The sequence below is a fragment of the Phocoena sinus genome, chromosome 3 (genome assembly GCF_008692025.1).
Source record: "Phocoena sinus isolate mPhoSin1 chromosome 3, mPhoSin1.pri, whole genome shotgun sequence".
Classification (NCBI taxonomy): Eukaryota; Metazoa; Chordata; class Mammalia; order Artiodactyla; family Phocoenidae; genus Phocoena; species Phocoena sinus.
The window spans coordinates 45,711,171-45,730,099 of record NC_045765.1 but is presented as its reverse complement, the minus strand read 5'-3'; positions in this window follow the sequence as shown (position 1 = coordinate 45,730,099).

Here is an 18,929-nt window from a genome sequence, read left to right as displayed (position 1 = left end):
AACACCTGGAGAACTTAACTTTCTAAAAACACATTAGCCTGGAAGGGAGAGCTCAGCGTCTTCTTTCGGGGAGGGACGTTTAGGTGACAATTCTTGAGAGAGCAGAACAGCAAGCTTTGTCCTCAGCATCTTAGCCCTGTGGGGCCCTGGGTTGCTCTAGTTCCTGCCTTTGCTGCTAGGAGATGGGTCAGCTTGATCATACCAATATGGTAACTGAGAAGATGAGAACAGAAGTGATGAACCTGCTGCTGGTTGGTATTAGAGCTGATTGAACCCCAGGCCCCCTGTGTCCCACTTCTGCAGATCCCACTGTTAGCAGGAGATGATCAGAATATACAAGTCTCACCATATAGACCCTCTGTGACCCAGACCCTTTGCTCTCTTCAGCCCCACCTCTCCCTGTCACCCCATCGTCCGTACTCTAGTGAAAATTTTCATTTTTTCATTAAAGTATAATTGATTTACAGTATTGTGTTAGTTTCAGGTACTCAGCAAAGTAATTTGTTTAAACACATATATTCTTTTTTTCAATTCTTTTCTTATAGTTTATTGTAAGATATTGAATATAGTTCCCGGTGCTGTAACAGTAAATCCTTGTTGTTTATTTTATATATGGCAGTGTGCCTCTGTTAATCTCATACTCCTAATTTATCTCTTCCCCCGCTTCTGTGACCATAAATTTGGTCTCTATGTCTGTGAGACTCTTTCTGTTTTGTAAATTAATCCATTTGTGCTATTTTTCGGATTCCACAAGTGATATCATGTTAAAAAAAAAGATGTGGCATAAATAAATATATATATATAAACACATATAGTGGAATATCACTCAGCCATAAAAAAGAATGAACTAATGCCACCTGCAGCAACATGACCTACAGATTATCATATTCAGTGATGTAAGTCACACAGAGAAAGACAATATATCACTTGTATGTGAAATCTAAAAATTATACAAATGAACTTATTTACAAAAGAGGAACAGATTCTCAGACATAACAAACTTACGGTTACCAAAGAGGAATGGGGGTATAAATTAGGAGATTGGGGTTAACAGCTACACACTACTATATATAAAATATATAAACAACAAGGACCTACTTTATAGCACAGGGAACTACATTCAATATCTTGTAATAACTTATAATGAATCTAAATTATATATCTGAATCACTTTGCTTTACACCTGAAACTACAACATTGTAAATCAACTAAACCTCAATAACAATGAAAAAACCCACTTTAAATATAAAGACATAGGTAGGATAAAATTAAAAGGATGGAAAAAGATATTCCATGGAAACTGTAATCAAAAAACAAAAAAACAGCTAGAGTGCTGTATTAATCTCAGACAGAGCAGACATCAGAACAAGGAATATTTCTAGGAAATCATCAAGAATATTACATAATGACAAAGAAGTCAATTATCCAAAATACAACTATCCCCAATGTATGTGCACCTTAGAAGAGAGCTTCTAAATACATGAAACAAAACTGAGAACTGAAAGAACAGATAGACAAATCTCTGGTGACACATCTCTCTCTGGAACAGATGGTACAAGTACAGAGAAATTAAGAATATAAAACACCTGAACTAAAGTACAAACGGACTTGACCTAATTGATATTTAGAGAATATTCTTAACAACAAGAGAATACACATTCTTCCCAAGGACACATGGAGCAGTCACCAAGATGTACCATATACTCATGTATATGAAAAAACATTAAAATTTTTAAAAGCATAAAGACTTTAAATATCTAAATCATACAAAGTATTTCATGTACCATAACAGAATTAAACTTGCAATCATTAACAGGACAACAACTGGGAAATCCGAACATATGGAAATTGAACAACAGTCTAATAAACAACCCAGGAGTCAAAGAAGAAATCCCAAGGGAAATTGATTATTTTTTCATTCAATTAAAAACATTGTCTAATGGTGTGAGTTCTACCTTAAGAAACCAGAAAAGAACAAATTAAACCCATAGCAACTATAAGGGAGGAAAGAGGATAACAGCAGAAATGAATGAAATTCAGAAAATGTCAGAGAATAATCCGTAAAGCCAAAAGTCGTTTCATTGAAAAAAAAAAAAAGAATATTCAAGAAAAACAAAACAAGAAAGACACAAGTTACAAATGTCAGGAATCAGAGTGGACATCATCACCAACATCACCGTTTTAGTGTACAGACACTAAAAGGATAAAAAGGGAATACTATAAAACGCTCTAGGTACATCACTTCAACAAGTTAGATAAAATGGACAAATCTCTGCAGAGACACAAGAAGATGCTTCTAGCATCACGGAGCTGGCCTGTTGGTCCTAAGGCGAGGATGAGAAACATGTGAGGCGGAGCTGCACCAGCTAAGGTACCTCTGCTGAGCACAGCCTGGAGCAGAATCCCCAGTCGCCATGTAGATGCATGAGTCAACCCTACTGAGTCCAACAAGATCAGCCGCACAAGGTGTAGATGAGAGAGAAATAAATGTTATTTATTATTATTGTAGATTTGTGGGGTTTTGTTTGAATGCTATAGAACGGAAGCTAACTAGTAATGTATTGATCTGGGATAAGTGCCAAGCTTGGGGAGGGTTGGGTTTTGCCAGGCAGAGGCAGGGAAGAAAAAAGAAAGGGCATTTAGAAAGAAATGAACAGCAAAGGCCACTAGCAGAGCAGCTAGCTGGCCACTGGCAGGTACAGAACCCAGGCAGAGAGCAGCGGTGCCAGGAATCCCTTCCCAGCAGCACGCTATGGTCCTGTTGCCCCACAGTGTGTACTGCAAGATAGTCATACATACAGAGGGATCTGTTCTCCCCCCGGATGGAAGTCCCCCCCACAAACCCTGCTCCCAACCACAGCCCCTTTCCCAGCAACAGCCACTGGTACGAATCCTGTATATGCTCTACCCTTCCTGACCTTTGTCCACACAGCTATATGCTCATCCATGGATCCATTCATCCATCCACTCAGCCATATTGTGTGGTTTTTTTTTTTTGCGGTACGCGGCCCTCTCACTGTTGTGGCCTCTCCGGTTGCGGAGCACAGACTCCAGACGCGCAGGCTCAGCGGCCATGGCTCACGGGCCCAGCTGCTCCGCGGCATGTGGGATCTTCCCAGACTGAGGCACGGACCCGCATCCCCTGCATTGGAAGGCGGACTCTCAACCACTGCGTCACCAGGGAAGCCCTTGTGTGGTTTTAAAAAGCAGTAGTACATGCTATTTATTGCACTGTGGGGCTTCGGGTTTATCACTTAATCACACATCTTAGAAGTGTTTCCACATCGATACATAGAGATTTACCTCAGTTTTTAAATTGTATTCATAAGAGAAATGTACCATAACTTTTTCACAATTCCCCTACTGTATGAACACTTTAGTTACTTGATTTTTCCCCACTGTAAACAATGCTGCGGTGCACTTCCAAACACCTAAATGATTGTGCGTGTGTGCCATCATCTGAGCGGGATCCATTCCGGATTTTTGGGTCCAAGGGTGGGTCCAGTAAAATGTGAGGCACTGTTAAACTGCCTTCCAAGAAAGGCTGTGTAGGGCTCGCCTGGTGGCGTCGTGGTTAAGAATCCATCTTAGGGCTTCCCGGGTGGCGCAGTGGTTGAGAGTCCGCCTGCCGATGCAGGGGACACGGGTTCGTACCCCGGTTGGGGAAGATCCCACATTCCCGCCGAGCGGCTGGGCCCGTGAGCCATGGCCGCTGAGCCTGCGCGTCCGGAGCCTGTGCCCCGCAACGGGAGCGGCCACAAGAGTGAGAGGCCCGCGTACCGCAGGAAAATAAAAACAAAATACAAAACAAAAAGAATACACCTTAAAATCCACCGTGGAGAACAGGTTTTAGTGAGGGTCCTTCCTTGAACCATAATTTTACATCTCTTCTACAAATTCTTACTTGGCAAAATAACTTAGAAAAACCAGCGGAGGTCAGACGTACCTGCTACTCTTGATCTGAGGAAAGTTGATAACCGCAGTGCACGGCACAGAGCTGACGGTAGCACAGCCAGGAGCCGTTCCTCGAAGAAAAACAAGCACTTAGTGAAGCTGGGCTCTGCAGCTGGCTGACTGGGTTTCCTCCGCTGCAGCACTCAAGATAGTTTACTTCTTGGCCAGCAAAACCCCACAAGAGGCTGGGACAACCACCTTCACCAAACGCCTGCCGCTTCTTCCCAGCCTTTGTGGTTGGGGCCGCACACCAAGCAGCAGTCTTATCAGAGACTCAGGTCCTCGTGATGCTGCAATGCTGGCTGCACCTGGAAAACCTGGGCGTTCACGGGAGATGAAGGAAAGCACCAGGACTTGCCAATTTGTGGCTACCAGCACCCTTTGTTCCTATATAGGCAGCACCTGGGCACACGGGCCGCTTGCCCCTCCAACCACTCTCCATCTTAGTGCCTGTTCTGAGGGGTTAGCTTGCCCCCCTGAGAATGGATGTTTGGGGAGAGAGAGCATGAAAACAGGGCAACCCCTAAGTCAAAGGCTTAGTCAATATCACAAGTTTCAAACCCAAGATCTGACAACAGTCTATGGACTGCAAATCTCTAGAAAATGGCCTTCCCTCAGGCGCCCTTAAAAGCCCGCGCACCACAAGAGTAGCCCTGCTCGCCGCAACTAGGGAAGAGACTGCGTGCAGCAACTAAGACCCAACGCAGCCAAAAAAATAATAATAATAATACCATTCACTTAAAAAGAAAAAAACAGGATTCCCTGGAGAAGCCACAAAGGAGAATGGAGAGTCTCAAAGATGAACAGCTTGGATTTGAAGCTTCCCTTAGGGAACACTGAAAAGGTTTCCATTAAAGATGGTTGCCAAGCACTCTAGCCTAAAAGTCACGCGTGCTGCCTGTCTGCCAAGAAATCTGTCCTGGCAGTTCCGAGACTGCAGCCACGGTGCTCAGAGGCTCCTAAGAGTTTCTACCCGAGTGCTAAGGACAGGGATGCCTATTGCAGAGGGGCCTGGGAGAGCCCAGGCTCTGTCTCATGCACCACCTGGATAAAGTTAGCTCATGGCGAGGCAGGTGAAGGAAATGACAGTATCACCTTGAAGAAACCAAAGTGAGGAGGCTGACTGAGACTCAGAGCTGAATTTGAGAGACGAATTCAAGAGTATACAGGTTGAAATACCCAAGCCCTGACTTCCTTTGTGGGCATGTTGGGGTTTAATCTTCCAGGTAGATGATCGAAACATTTTACCTTCTCAGCAGAAATCAAAGAGAAGCTCAGCGCCTGGGAAATTTCCAGGTAGAATACATTCCACCCAAGACCTCCATATAGCAGGTGGCCTTTAGCATCACCACCAATGCTTGTTCCTCCGGCAAACTTTCAGACACACACACACACACACACACTGAAAGGCATTTCAATGCTAATTCCCTGCTAGTTTGGCTCATGCAAAAGAGGGTTAAAACTCTCAGTGAGGAAAACCGAAAACGTCCAACTATATGAAATTCTTTTAATCCAGACACGGGTGACGTTCTTCTGGGGTCGAGATTTTCCTGCTTCACGCTCCCTCATTTCCCCTTTACCCTCTCGCCCCAACAAGGTAATCTGGGCTGGTTTAAGAATACACACCTTTATCAATACCGCCAGGTAATTATATTAGGCACAGGTGAAAACTCCCAACAGCTCTGTAAGGCAAGCTCTCTAGTCAGGGAGCGATGGCTTTTACCTCCTGGGTCTGAGGACCGCCCCCGCCCAACCCCTTTAATCCTGGTTCCAGAAAGTTTTGCTATAGTCATCCAGGAACCAACCCCTATCAGCCAATCCTAACAAAGGAAACAGTCATATATAGGCAAACAAAAAGGCATGGGGCTCTAACTCAGGGATTGGGATTCTAACCTGATTGATCCTTTGGTACCTCAGTGGCTACAACCTTTTAGAGTGTCTCTCTTAAGGTGGGACTCTCACCCACAATCCTGATGAGATTATTCAACAATATAAGCACTGGTGCATTTTAACAAGCTTAGTCACCCCCAAAGACATCTGATTTAGGAGCTGTTTCTTCTCTCAAAAGTGAAAGGAGCACTGAGGGGCCTGGAGGGCCACAGCGGGGAAGCAGGAACTCGACAGCTGACCCTCTACAGGAATTTGGTCTAGGTGGCCACTCAGGGTCTGCGGTGAGGGCCCACACTCCGCCAGGGGCCACAGTGCTTCGGGCAGGCTGTCACAAGACTGAGTCCCTTCATGGAGTCCAAAACTGTTACTGAGCAAGGGCTCGCTACCCAACGCGCATAAAAGCCAGGATTATGAGACTGGCCTTTGAGAGAAGGAAGAGCTTTATTATGAGGTTGGCTGCCAAGGAGACAGATTTGAGGGCCTTGCCTTGGTTGACCCCCCGGATGAGGGGGAACGTTGGATACAGAGGGATGACGATAAGCAATATGTGGATGAACACCCAGTGTTCACGGGTCAGCTCTACACCAGTTAAAGGACATTGTCATGCTGGATAAAAAAGCAAAACCGAATATTTGCTTTCTACAAGAAACCCCCTTTACAATGTAAACTGGTGCAGCCACTATGGAGAACAGTATGGAAGTTCCCTAAAAAACGAAAAATAGAGCTACCATATGATACAGCAATCCCACTCCAGGGCATAAAACTGGAAAAGACGACAACTCTAATTCAAAAAGATCCATTTACCCCAATGTTCATAGCAGGACTGTTCACAACAGCCAAGTCATGGAAGCTATCTAAGTGTCCATCGACAGAGGAATGGATAAAGAATATGTGGCATATATATATATATATGATGTAATATCACTCAGCCATAAAAAAGAATGAATGCCATTTGCAGCAACATGACCTACTGATTATCATACTAAGTGACGTAAGTCACACAGAGAAAGACAATATCATATATCACTTGTATGTGAAATCTAAAAATTATACAAATGAACTTATTTACAAAAGAGGAACAGATTCTCAGACATAACAAACTTATGGTACCAAAGGGGAAGGTGGGATAAATTAGGAGTTTGGGATTAACAGCTACACACTACTATATATAAAATATATAAACAACAAGGACCTACATTATAGCACAGGGAATTGCATTCAATATCTTGTAATAACTTATAATGGAAAGGAATCTAAATTATATATATATATGAATCACTTTGCTTTACACCTGAAACTAACACAACATTGTAAATCAACCATACCTCAATAACAAAAAAAAGAAACCACTTTAAATATAAAGACATAGGTAGGATAAAAGTATAAGGATGGAAAAAGATATTCCATGGAAACTGTAATCAAAAAACAGCTAGAGTGTTGTATTAATCTCAGAGCAGACATCAGAACAAGGAATATCTCTATGGATAGTGAAGAATATTACATAATGACAAAGAAGTCAATTATCCAAGAATACAACCATCCCCAATGTATGTGCACCTTAGAAAAGAGCTTCTAAATACATGAAACAAAACTGAGAACTGAAAGAACAGATAGACAAATCTCTGGTGACACATCTCTCTGGAACATATGGTACAAGTACAGAGAAATTAAGAATATAAAACACCTGAACAAAAGTACAAACCGACTTGACCTAATTGATATTTAGAGAATACTCTTCTTAACAACAAGAGAATACACATTCTTCCCAAGGACACATGGAGCAGTCACCAAGATGTACCATATACTCATGTATATGAAAAAACATTAAAATTTTTAAAAGCATAAAGACTTTAAATATCTAAATCATACAAAGTATTTCATGTACCATAACAGAATTAAACTTGCAATCATTAACAGGACAACTGGGAAATCCGAACATATGGAAATTGAACAACAGTCTAATAAACAACCCAGGAGTCAAAGAAGAAATCCCAAGGGAAATTGATTATTTTTTCATTCAATTAAAAACATTGTCTAATGGTGTGAGTTCTACCTTAAGAAACCAGAAAAGAACAAATTAAACCCATAGCAACTATAAGGGAGGAAAGAGGATAACAGCAGAAATGAATGAAATCCAGAAAATGTCAGAGAATAATCCGTAAAGTCAAAAGCTGTTTCATTGAAAAAAAAAAAAAGAATAAAATATTCAAGAAAAACAAAACAAGAAAGACACAAGTTACAAATGTCAGGAATCAGAGTGGACATCATCACCAACATCACCGTTTTAGTGTACAGACACTAAAAGGATAAAAAGGGAATACTATAAAACGCTCTAGGTACATCACTTCAACAAGTTAGATAAAATGGACAAATCTCTGCAGAGACACAAGAAGATGCTTCTAGCATCACGGAGCTGGCCTGTTGGTCCTAAGGCGAGGATGAGAAACATGTGAGGCGGAGCTGCACCAGCTAAGGTACCTCTGCTAAGCCCAGCCTGGGGCAGAATCCCCAGTCGCCATGTAGATGCATGAGTGAACACTACTGAGTCCAACAAGATCAGCCGCACAAGGTGTAGATGAGAGAGAAATAAATGTTGTTTATTATTATTGTAGATTTGTGGGGTTTTGTTTGAATGCTATAGAACGGAAGCTAACTAGTAATGTATTGATCTGGGATAAGTGCCAAGCCTGGGGAGGGTTGGGTTTTGCCAGGCAGAGGCAGGGAAGAAAAAAGAAAGGGCATTTAGAAAGAAATGAACAGCAAAGGCCACTAGCAGAGCAGCTAGCTGGCCACTGGCAGGTACAGAACCCAGGCAGAGAGCAGCGGTGCCAGGAATCCCTTCCCAGCAGCACGCTATGGTCCTGTTGCCCCACAGTGCGTACTGCAAGATAGTCATACATACAGAGGGATCTGTTCTCCCCCCGAATGGAAGTCCCCCCCACAAACCCTGCTCCCAACCACAGCCCCTTTCCCAGCAACAGCCACTGGTACGAATCCTGTATATGCTCTACCCTTCCTGACCTTTGTCCACACAGCTATATGCTCATCCATGGATCCATTCATCCATCCACTCAGCCATATTGTGTGGTTTTTGTTTTTTTTTTTTCCGGTACGCGGGCCTCTCACTGTTGTGGCCTCTCCGGTTGCGGAGCACAGGCTCCGGATGCGCAGGCTCAGCGGCCATGGCTCACGGGCCCAGCTGCTCCGCGGCATGTGGGATCTTCCCAGACTGAGGCACGGACCCGCATCCCCTGCATCGGAAGGCGGACTCTCAACCACTGTGCCACCAGGGAAGCCCTTGTGTGGTTTTAAAAAGCAGTAGTAGGTGCTATTTATTGCACTGTGGGGCTTCGGGTTTATCACTTAATCACACATCTTAGAAGTCTTTCCACGTCGATACATAGAGATTTACCTCAGTTTTTAAATTGTATTCATAAGAGAAATGTACCATAACTTTTTCACAATTCCCCTACTGTATGAACACTTTAGTTACTTGATTTTTCCCCACTGTAAACAATGCTGCGGTGCACTTCCAAACACCTAAATGATTGTGCGTGTGTGCCATCATCTGAGCGGGATCCATTCCGGATTTTTGGGTCCAAGGGTGGGTCCAGTAAAATGTGAGGCACTGTTAAACTGCCTTCTAAGAAAGGCTGTGTAGGGCTCGCCTGGTGGCGTCGTGGTTAAGAATCCATCTTAGGGCTTCCCGGGTGGCGCAGTGGTTGAGAGTCCGCCTGCCGATGCAGGGGACACGGGTTCGTACCCCGGTTGGGGAAGATCCCACATTCCCGCCGAGCGGCTGGGCCCGTGAGCCATGGCCGCTGAGCCTGCGCGTCCGGAGCCTGTGCCCCGCAACGGGAGCGGCCACAAGAGTGAGAGGCCCGCGTACCGCAGGAAAATAAAAACAAAATACAAAACAAAAAGAATACACCTTAAAATCCACCGTGGAGAACAGGTTTTAGTGAGGGTCCTTCCTTGAACCATAATTTTACATCTCTTCTACAAATTCTTACTTGGCAAAATAACTTAGAAAAACCAGCGGAGGTCAGACGTACCTGCTACTCTTGATCTGAGGAAAGTTGATAACCGCAGTGCACGGCACAGAGCTGACGGTAGCACAGCCAGGAGCCGTTCCTCGAAGAAAAACAAGCACTTAGTGAAGCTGGGCTCTGCAGCTGGCTGACTGGGTTTCCTCCGCTGCAGCACTCAAGATAGTTTACTTCTTGGCCAGCAAAACCCCACAAGAGGCTGGGACAACCACCTTCACCAAACGCCTGCCGCTTCTTCCCAGCCTTTGTGGTTGGGGCCGCACACCAAGCAGCAGTCTTATCAGAGACTCAGGTCATCGTGATGCTGCAATGCTGGCTGCACCTGGAAAACCTGGGCGTTCACGGGAGATGAAGGAAAGCACCAGGACTTGCCAATTTGTGGCTACCAGCACCCTTTGTTCCTATATAGGCAGCACCTGGGCACACGGGCCGCTTGCCCCTCCAACCACTCTCCATCTTAGTGCCTGTTCTGAGGGGTTAGCTTGCCCCCCTGAGAATGGATGTTTGGGGAGAGAGAGCATGAAAACAGGGCAACCCCTAAGTCAAAGGCTTAGTCAATATCACAAGTTTCAAACCCAAGATCTGACAACAGTCTATGGACTGCAAATCTCTAGAAAATGGCCTTCCCTCAGGCGCCCTTAAAAGCCCGCGCACCACAAGAGTAGCCCTGCTCGCCGCAACTAGGGAAGAGACTGCGTGCAGCAACTAAGACCCAACGCAGCCAAAAAAATAATAATAATAATACCATTCACTTAAAAAGAAAAAAACAGGATTCCCTGGAGAAGCCACAAAGGAGAATGGAGAGTCTCAAAGATGAACAGCTTGGATTTGAAGCTTCCCTTAGGGAACACTGAAAAGGTTTCCATTAAAGATGGTTGCCAAGCACTCTAGCCTAAACGTCACGTGTGCTGCCTGTCTGCCAAGAAATCTGTCCTGGCAGTTCCGAGACTGCAGCCACGGTGCTCAGAGGCTCCTAAGAGTTTCCCCCCGAGTGCTGAGGGCAGGCGTGCCTATTGCAGAGGGGCCTGGGAGAGCCCAGGCTCTGTCTCACGCACCGCCTGGATAAATTTATCTCATGGGGAGGCAGGTGGAAGAAATGACAGGATCACCTTAAAGAAACCAAAGTGAGGAGGCTGTCTGAGACTCAGAGCTGAATTTGAGAGACGAATTCGGGAGTATACAGGTTGAAATACCCAAGCCCTGACTTCCTTTGTGGGCATGTTGGGATTTAATTTCTAGGTAGATGATCGAAACATTTTACCTCCCGAGCAGAAATCAAAGAGAAGCTTAGCTCAGCACCTGGGAAATTTCCAGGTAGAATACATTCCGCCCAAGACCTCCATATAGCATGTGGCCTTTAGCATCACCACCAATGCTTGTTCCTCCGGCAAACTTTCATACACACGCTCACACACACACACAAATTGAAAGGCACTTCAATGCTAACTCCCTGCTAGTTTGGCTCATGCAAAAGAGGGTTAAAACTCAGTGAGGAAAACCGAAAACGTCCAATTGTATGAAATTCCTTTAACCCAGACACGGGTGACGTTCTTCTGGGGTGGAGACTTCCCTGCTTCATGCTCCCTCATTTCCCCTTTACCCTCTCGCCCCAACAAGGTAATCTGGGCTGGTTTAAGAATACACACCTTTATCAATACCGCCAGGTAATTATATTAGGCACAGGTGAAAACTCCCAACAGCTCTGTAAGGCAAGCTCTCTAGTCAGGGAGCAATGGCTTTTACCTCCTGGGTCAGAGGACTCCCCCCCACACCATTAATCTTGGTCCAGAAAGTTTTACTATAGTCATCCAGTAACCAACCCCTATCAGCCAATCCTAACAAAGGAAACAGTCATACATAGGCAAACAAAAAGGCATGGGGCTCTAACTCAGGGATTCTGATTCTAACCTAATTGATCCTTTGGTACCTCAGTGGCTACAACCTTTTAGAGTGTCTCTCTTAAGGTGGGACTCTAACCCACAGTCCTGATGAGATTATTCAACAATATAGGCACTGGTGCATTTTAACAAGGTTACTCACCCCCAAAGACATCTGATTTAGGAGCTGTTTCTTCTCTCAAAAGTGAAAGGAGCACTGAGGGGCCTGGAGGGCCACAGCGGGGAAGCAGGAACTCGACAGCTGACCCTCTACAGGAATTTGGTCTAGGTGGCCACTCAGGGTCTGCGGTGAGAGCCCACACTCCGCCAGGGGCTACAGTGCCTCGGGCAGGCTGTCACAAGACTGAGTCCCTTCATGGAGTCCAAAACTGTTACTGAGCAAGGGCTCGCTACCCAACGTGCATAAAAGCCAAGATTATGAGACTGGCCTTTGAGAGAAGGAAGAGCTTTATTATGAGGTTGGCTGCCAAGGAGACAGATTTGAGGGCCTTGCCTTGGTTGACCCCCCGGATGAGGGGGAACCTTGGATACAGAGGGATGACGATGAGCGATATGTGGATGAACACCCAGTGTTCACGGGTCAGCTCTACACCAGTTAAAGGACATTGTCATGCTGGATAAAAAGCAAAACCGAATATTTGCTTTCTACAAGAAACCCCCTTTACAATGTAAACTGGTGCAGCCACTGAGGAGAACAGTATGGAGGTTCCCTAAAAAACTAAAAATAGAGCTACCTTATGATACAGCAATCCCACTCCAGGGCATAAAACTGGAAAAGGCGACAACTCTAATTCAAAAAGATACATTTACCCCTATGTTCATAGCAGGACTGTTCACAATAGCCAAGTCATGGAAGCTATCTAAGTGTCCATTGACAGAGGAATGCATAAAGAATATGTGGCATATATATATATATATATATATATATATATATATGATGTAATATCACTCAGCCATATAAAAGAATGAAGTAATGCCATTTGCAGCAACATGACCTACTGATTATCATACTAAGTGACGTAAGTCACACAGAGAAAGACAATATCATATATCACTTGTATGTGAAATCTAAAAATTATACAAATGAACTTATTTACAAAAGAGGAACAGATTCTCAGACATAACAAACTTATGGTACCAAAGGGGAAGGTGGGATAAATTAGGAGTTTGGGATTAACAGCTACACACTACTATATATAAAATATATAAACAACAAGGACCTACTTTATAGCACAGGGAACTGCATTCGATATCTAGTAATAACTTATAATGGAAAGGAATCTAAATTATATATATATATATATGAATCACTTTGCTTTACACCTGAAACTAACACAACATTATAAATCAACTATACCTCAATAATGATGAAAAAAAAAGAAACCACTTTAAATATAAAGACATAGGTAGGATAAAAGTAAAAGGATGGAAAAAGGTATTCCATGGAAACTGTAATCAAAAAACAAAAAAACAGCTAGAGTGCTGTATTAATCTCAGACAGAGCAGACATCAGAACAAGGAATATTTCTAGGGGTAGTGAAGAATATTACATAATGACAAAGAAGTCAATTATCCAAAATACAACTATCCCCAATGTATGTGCACCTTAGAAGAGAGCTTCTAAATACATGAAACAAAACTGAGAACTGAAAGAACAGATAGACAAATCTCTGGTGACACATCTCTCTCTGGAACAGATGGTACAAGTACAGAGAAATTAAGAATATAAAACACCTGAACAAAAGTACAAACCGACTTGACCTAATTGATATTTAGAGAATACTCTTCTTAACAACAAGAGAATACACACTCTTCCCAAGGACACATGGAGCAGTCACCAAGATGTACCATATACTCATGTATAAGAAAAGCCATTAAAAATTTTAAAAGCATAAAGACTTTAAATATCTAAATCATACAAAGTATTTCATGTACCATAACAGAATTAAACTTGAAATCATTAACAGAACAACAACTGGGAGATACGAACAAACGGAAATTGAACACTTATAAACAACCCACGAGTCAAAGAAGAAATCCCAGGGGAAATTAGACAATGTTTTTAATTGAATGAAAAAATAATCAATGATCTGAGTTCTACCTGAAGAAACCAGAAAAGAACAAATTAAACCCATAGCAACTATAAGGGAGGAAAGAGGATAACAGCAGAAATGAATGAAATCCAGAAAATGTCAGAGAATAATCCGTAAAGCCAAAAGCCGTTTCATTGAAAAAAAAAAAAAAAGAATAAAATATTCAAGAAAAACAAAACAAGAAAGACACAAGTTACAAATGTCAGGAATCAGAGTGGACATCATCACCAACATCACCGTTTTAGTGTACAGACACTAAAAGGATAAAAAGGGAATCCTGTAAAACGCTCTACGTACATCACTTCAACAAGTTAGATAAAACGGACAAATCTCTGCAGAGACACAAGAAGATGCTTCTAGCATCACGGAGCTGGCCTGTTGGTCCTAAGGCGAGGATGAGAAACGTGAGGCAGAGCTGCACCAGCTAAGGTACCTCTGCGGAGCCCAGCCTGGAGCAGAATCCCCAGTCGCCATGTAGATGCATGAGTGAACCCTGAGTCCAACAAGGTCAGCCGCACAAGGTGTAGATGAGAGAGAAATAAATGTTGTTTATTATTATTGTAGATTTGTGATGTTTTATTGGTTTGAATGCTATAGTAGGAAAGCTAACTGGTAATGTATTGATCTGGGATAAATGCCAAGCCTGGGGAGGGTTGGGTTTTGCCAGTCAGAGGAAGGGAAGACAAGACGAAGGGTATTTAGAAAGAAATGAACAACAAAGGCCATTAGCAGAGCAGCTAGCTGGCCACTGGCAGGTACAGAACCCAGGCAGAGAGCAGCGGTGCCAGGAATCCCTTCCCAGCAGCACGCTATGGTCCTGTTGCCCCACAGTGTGTACTGCAAGATAGTCATACATACAGAGGGATCTGTTCTCCCCCCGGATGGAAGTCCCCCCCACAAACCCTGCTCCCAACCACAGCCCCTTTCCCAGCAGCAGCCACTGGTACGAATCATGTATATGCTCTACCCTTCCTGACTTTTGTCCACACAGCTATATGCTCATCCATGGGTCCATTCATCCGTCCCCTCAGCCATACTGTGTGGTTTTAAAAAGCAGTAATAAATGCTGTTTATTGCACTGTGGGGCTTCGGGTTTATCACTTAATCACACATCTTAGAAGTCTTTCCATGTCAATACGCTGAGATCTACCTCAGTTTTGAAATTGCTACATTGTATTCATGAGATGAATGTACCATAATTTTTTTCACCATTCCTCTACTGAATGGACACTTTAGTTACTTGATTTTTCTCCACTGTAAACAATGCTGCGGTGCACATCCGAGCACCTAAATGATTGTGCGTGTGTGCCATCATGTGAGCGGGATCCATTCTGGATTGCTTGGTCCAAGGGTGGGTCCAGTAAAATGTGGAGGCTCTGTTAAACTGCTCTCCAAAAAGGGCTGTGTAGGGCTTCCCTGGTGGCGCCGTGGTTAAGAATCCATCTGCCAGTGCAGGGGACACGGGTTTGAGCCCTGTTCCGGAGAGATCCCACATGCCATGGAGCAACTAAGTCCGTGCACCACAACTGCTGAGGCTGCGCTCTAGAGCCCGTGAGCCACAACTACTGAGCCTGCATGCCTTGAGCCCGTGCTCCGCAACAAGACAAACCACCGCAATGAGAAACCCACACACTGCAACGAAGAGTAGCCCCCTCTTGCCACAACTAGAGACAGCCCGCGCTCAGTAAGGAAGGCCCAACGCAGCCAAAAATAAATAAATTAAAATAAATTAAAAAAAAAAGACTGTGTAAATGTGCATTCCTATCAACAGTGTGTAGGAAACCAGCTACACTACGTTCTTGCTGACATTGGCTTTTACTGACCTTTAAAGATGTTCCCAATCTGATAGAAAAGAAATGTTATTTCATTGAGATTTAATATGCATTTGTGAGGTTGATGGTAAAGTGATTGTCTTTTTAACATGTATATTGGCTATTTGGATTTCTTCTACAGATATCCTTGCCTCATTTTCCCGTTTGTTTCTTGTCTTTTATTGATTTGTTGGCACTATTTATATTCTGTATTATGTCTATTAACCCTATTATCAGGTATGTTGAAAATATTCTCCCCCAGTCCACCACTTCTCTTTCAACTTTCTTTTCTGGTATCTCTATTTACAGAGCAGTTTTACTTTGTTGTTGTCAAATTTGCTGGTCTTTTCATTTCTGGTTCCTGGGTTTTGCGTCTTGCTTAGGAAGGCTGAGCCATTGTTTACAAGGCACTTTCATTTCCATTTTCTCATAGACGCCTGGGCCACAGGGACTCAGTGAAGTGCATAGTATCTCCACTAGAGATAAGAAAAAGAAAGGTCAGAGAGGGTAAGTGACTTAACTCAGGTCACACAGTCACTTTGGGGAAGACTTAGAGGCAGTACTGGGATTCTCAGGGACTCAGGTCCAGGATACCCCTCCCAGCTGCCAGGTCAATTGGCCAATACCATTCCCCACACACTCACAGCATTCCTGGCAGGTCACCTGTGTACCTCTTGTAGTTAGAAAGCTGTAGCCCATGCTTCCCTACCAGGGAACAGATCTGTCTCCCTGGGGTACTCACCTGTCACTACTGGTGCTGCTTTCAGGATCCCCCGGCAACTCTGTTCCCTGTCCCCCAACAGGCCAGCTGTGTGGGGGCAGCCCCTGTGGCCCCTGGAGGCACCACGTCTCTAGGGCAAGCACTTCATCCCTTAGCGGTCCTCCTGGGACCTGGTCTCCCAACACATCTGGTCATCCTCACCCTCATCAGATCTTCAACAATATGCAAGGTCAGCAATGTGACGTTAACTTTTTCAAGTCCAATATATTTGGAAGGAGCCCCTTCGTGTGGTGACAGGGGCACAATCAGGTGGCATGGGGGGATAGGATGGAGACGCTTCGAGGGTTTCCAGAGCAGTGGCTTTGGAGCTGGTCCTTGGAGGAGTCCTCCAGGCAGAAAGGAAACCCAGGAGTGTGACCGGCATGAGGGCAGAGAGGGCGAAAAGTCAGAGCTCCCTGTGGCTGGCCAGAGGAAGGGAGCAGAGGCAGAAGTAGGAAGGGGTGAGGTCCAAGTGCAAAGTGTTGCTGACCATGCAGCTGGGGTTTTAGGCTTTATCCTACAGGCCAGGGTTCTTCATGGGAACTGGAAGGGAGGTGGGGTACCTCCAAGTACAGTCTGGGTCCAAGTACAGTCCAGGGACCCCAGCCTCAGAATCACAGGGGTACCTGTTAAAATGCAGATTCCAGGGCCATCCCAGGCCTGTGGAATTAGAGGTGGGATATGGGAACCTGCACAGGAAACAAGCTCTCTAGGGGATTCTGATGCTTCCTTGTGTCTGAGGCCATTGTCCTCCAAAGCCCACGGATGGCCTTGAGGAAAGCAGAGAATCTCTAAGATGTAGGTGAAGTTTGTGTCTGGTCTCAGGACTGGGCGCTCAGCTTCCATTCGATTCTCACAAAGTCCCTGATCTGGGCTGGCGGGGACCCCTCCCTGGTGGAGGGCGTTGAGGTGGAGAAAGGATGTGGCTACCCAGGGGGATGGAGGTCACAGTGACCCCGAGGGCTGACATAGGCCACCTCAGTAGAACCTGTCTCTGTCCCAGAGATCAGAGGAAGCTGTCACTTCTGTTCACCCAGCTATAACTCCAACAGTTTGGACTCCCTACCTGTCCCTGACAGGCTGGCAGGGGTTCTGCCTATGCATCCCAAGCCTTCTGGGTTCACACCCATCTCAGTTCTCTTTTCACTTGCAGGCCTGCAAGGTTTATCAGGTTCTCACCACATGTCAGGCAGCATGCCAAGCTCTCTTTGGAATTTTCTCACTGAATCCTCAACCCTAGAGGTAGGTGTGGTTATTATTCCAAGGCTCAGAGGAGTTAAGTCACTTTCTCAAGGTCATACAGCTGGTGGGGGGTTTCCTGCCTCTTGAGCCTGTGGTATACCTGACCATTCTGATCCACTGATTTTAGACTCAGTGAAGTGGAGTCAGGGCAGTTTAGGGCAGTTTTCTGCCTCCAAGGCCCTCCCTGTCCTAAGTGGTGATACTATAATGCAGGTGATAATACTGATATCAGTCTATATTGCTATGATTTATCATCCAAACGAGGACCTTTGAGACCAAAAGGGGTGTCATTAGTAATTGCAGTAAAGTGGTTGCATAAGGAGGGGCTGTCTTGAGTCCCCCCTGTCCACTGGGCACTTTCTTTGTGCCAATCTCTAGACTAATCTCTTTGTACAGGTCATCTCATATGATCCTCACAATCGCCTAAGGGGATAGCTATAATTATTCCATGTTATAGATGAGGAAAGACAGGCTCAGAGATGTGTTCTGCCCAGGGTCACACAGCTGATAAGTTGCAGAGCTGGATTTGAACTCAGGAACTCAGCCCCAGAGACCATGTTTTTAACCACCTGCCTTCAGCAGTGGCTGGGGCTCTCAGAAAGGTCAAGGGTAGAGGGGAGCGGCTTGGTTTTTGGAGCCAGACAGACTGGGAATGACATTCCCTACTCATAGCTGTGTGACCACAGCCAGGTCCATGGCCTCTCTGTTTTTTTCATCTGTAAAACAGGGGAAGGGTTACTAACTCAGATCCAGTGAGACAATAATGCAGGTGAAGTGCAGTCAACAAATGTTTATCAAGTGTTGACTCTCTGCTTGGCCTTAGGGACAGTGCTGAACATGGCAGGCATGGTCCCTCCCCTTTGGAGCTCACAGCCTGGGGTGAAGATGAACTAGGACATCAGTGGAGTTGCAGGACATCCTGGGAACACTGAAGACAACGAAGAGTCTGCCTAAACTGAGAAGGAGTTGGGGAGAGGTGCAGGGAGGAGTAGGGAATATTCTAGGAAGGAGAGACAGCATGGTAAAGGCTTGGAAGTGAGAGAGCACATAGGACATCAGGGGACTGAGGCTGTCAGAAAAACATAAGGGCCCATCAGAGGCACAAGCAAAGGACTGGGAAAAGAATCCACTTCCAGCTGAGTATTAGGAAGGCTTCTTGGAGGAGGTGGCTTTGGGCTGGGCTGGAAGTTAGAGCAAGACTTTGCCTTCCAGTCATAGAGGGCTGGGAGTCC